Here is a 3199-nt window from a genome sequence, read left to right as displayed (position 1 = left end):
ATTCCATGGGCGCTCATCTTGTTAAGTAGCCTCATGTGTGGCACCTTGTCAAAAGCCTTCTGAAAATCCAAATATACAACTTTCTCTGCATCTCCCTTGTCTACACTACCTGTAATTTCCTCAAAATATTTGAAATAGGTTTGTCAGGCAGGATTTTCCTTGAAGGAATCCATGCTGAGTTCTGCCTATCTTGTCATATGCCTCCAGGCACTCTGTAACCTCATCCTTGACAATCGACTCCAACAACTTCCCAAACACCGATGTCAAGCTAACAGGTCTATAATTTCCTTTTTGCTTCCTTGCCTCCTCCTTGAATAGCGGGGTGACATTTGCTATCTTCCAGTCCTCCGGAAGCATGCCAGAATCTATCGAGTTTTGAAAGATCATCGCTAGTGCCTCCGCAATCTCCACAGCTGCTTCCTTCAGAACACAAGGGTGTATTCCATCTGCTCCGGGAGATTTATCTACCTTTAGACTATTCAGCTTCCTGAGTATGTTCTCTGTCGTAATTGTGACTGCGCACACTTCTCTTCCCTGCCAGCCTTGAGTGTCCGTTATACTGCTGGTGTCTTCCTCAGTGAACACTGATGCAAAATACTCGTTCAGCTCCTCCGCCATCTCCTTATCTCCCATTACAATTTCACCAGCATCATTTTCTATCGGTCCTATGTCTACTCTCACCCGTATTTTGCTCTTTATATACTTGAAAAAGCTTTTAGTATACTCTTTGATATTATTTCCTAGTGTCCTTTCAGAGTTAATCGTTTCCCTCTTAATGACCTACTTAGTTTCCTTTTGGAAGCTTTTAAACATTTCCCAACCCTCTATCTTCCCACTATTTTTTGCTTCCTTGTATGCCGTCTCCTTTGTTTTAACTTTGGCTTTGACTTCTCTTGTCAACCACGGTTGCATTCTTTTTCCATTCGAAAATTTCTTCTTTTTTGGAATATACCTGTCTTACCCCTTCCTCACTTCTCGCATAAACTCCAGCCACTGCTGCTCTGCCGTCTTTTCCGCCAGTGTCTCTTTCCAGTCAACTTTGGCTCGTTCCTCTCTCATGCCGCTGTCATTTCCTTTACTCCACTGAAATACTGACACATCGGATTTCGGCTTCTCTTTCTCAAATCTCACAGTGAACTCAATCATGTTATGATCACTGCCTCCTAAGGGTTCCCTCACCTCAATCTCTCGAATCACCTCTGGTTCATTACACAATACCCAATCCAGTACAGCCGATCCCCGAGTGGGCTCAACAACAAGCTGTTCTAAAAGCCATCTCGCAGACATTCTACAAATTCTCTCTCTTGAGATCCAGTGCCGACCTGATTTTCCCAATCCACCAGCATGTTAAAATCCCCCACAATTATCATAACACTGCCGTTCTGACAAGCCTTTTCTATTTCCAGTTGTAATTTGTGGTCCACATCACTACAGCTGTTTGGAGGCCTATAAATAACTGCCATCAGGGTCCTTTTACCCCTGAAATTTCTTAGCTCAACCCAAAAAAATTCTACACCTTTCGATCCTATGTCACCTCTTTCTAATGATTTAATATCATGCCTTACCAAGAAAGACACGCCTCCCCTTCTGCCTACCTTCCTAAACTTCCAACACACCGTGTTTCTTTGGACGTTCAGCTCAGATTTTATTTCCTTTCTTATACAAGGCTGCTTCTTCCTATACGTTCTGTCCTTGCTTTTAGCCAGAATATACTATTGTTGGGGACTCTAATGAGTCTCTTGGAAAATCTTCCACTGTTACTTACCCGTCCCACTATATTATATGTGTTCCCAGTTTAAATTCTCTCACATCCCATTTTTGTTTTACGTTGTGGGGTTTATCGGTGTCATAGAGACAGGACGATTTGTGTCAAGTTGAGGGCGATGTCGGTGTCACGGTGTGGGGCTGATCGTTACCAGGGTTTTGAGAGCATCGGTGTCAGAGTGCGGGGCGGGCGCGGCGTCACGTGGCGTGTCCCTGTCAGTGTGAGGGGAGTGAAGGTTCTCGGTGAGTGTGTGTCGCTCTGTGTCACGGCGAAGAACGTGTCGTCACAGTGGATGGCTCGTGTCAAAGTGAGTGGTGTGCTGTTATCACGATGAGGGGTAAGTAGGCGTGCTGTGAGGGGCGTGTCGGTGTCACGATGGGGGATGTATTGTTTTGACGGCGACCCTAATGCAGGTGATGCGGTGAGCGTTGGTGTCACGATAAGGGACGAGTCGGCTTGAAAATGAGAAACGTGACTCTGTCATAGTGAGGGATGTGTCTGTGTCACAGTGCGGGGCTTGCGAGTGCCACGGCGAGGTGCGTGTCGGTGTTAGAGTGAATCGTTATTACAGTGGGGGGGTGTGTCGGTATCAGGTTGAGGGATTTGTGGTATTATGTTGACGGATGTGTTGGTGGGACCGTGTCAGGGTCACGGTGAAGGATGTGTGGTAGTCATGGTCAGGGGCCCGTCAGTACCACAGTGAGGGGTGTGTTGGTACCGCAGTGAAGGCTGTTTCCCGGTAATGTTCGGAGTGTATCGCTGTTATAGTGGCCATTTTCATTTTCTGCGGTTTGGCCGTTACGACCGGTGTTCAACTCACCATGAACCCTCCAGCAGATACCCGTGATAATGAGGGTCGCTGTTAAAACGCAGATTAGCCATATGCTTGAGTCTGATCTGTCTCTCCCTGTGGGTCGTTCACTCACCATGTCGTCTGTGGAAAAATCGTTCCTCGACATTGTTAATTGTCATTTTCCCTGCTATATTCCACCCCTGATCTTCCCACTCTCTGAGTTCAAATCAGTCTCTCCCCTCCTGAGGAGCAGTGGACATAAATCACAGAAAAATACAGGCCCTTCGCTCACAATTCTGTGCTATACTAGTGAAATCCTTTCTGCCTTCGCAATCTCCATATCCCTCCAATCCAGTTAGATTCTCCCAGTCTACCTCTTGCCGTGGAGATTGGCCACAAGAATATTCTGTTCTAGCTCCACAACTCCTTTCAGCTTCCTGACTTTCACACTGTTTCCCCTTTCCTACACGATGCATCTAACTTCATCCCACTATGTTCTCCCGATCACCCCTCAGCTTTCCGAATGATCCTGTGTTCATCCAGTTCCAGTTCCAACTCCTTAACGCGGAGTGTTGGAAGCTGTATCCGGATGCACTTCTCACAGGTGAAGACGTCAGAGACACTGGAGGTCTCCCTGCATT

The sequence above is a fragment of the Mobula birostris genome, chromosome 13 (assembly GCF_030028105.1).
Source record: "Mobula birostris isolate sMobBir1 chromosome 13, sMobBir1.hap1, whole genome shotgun sequence".
NCBI classification, from domain to species: domain Eukaryota; kingdom Metazoa; phylum Chordata; class Chondrichthyes; order Myliobatiformes; family Myliobatidae; genus Mobula; species Mobula birostris.
Note: the sequence above shows the minus strand (reverse complement) of the source record.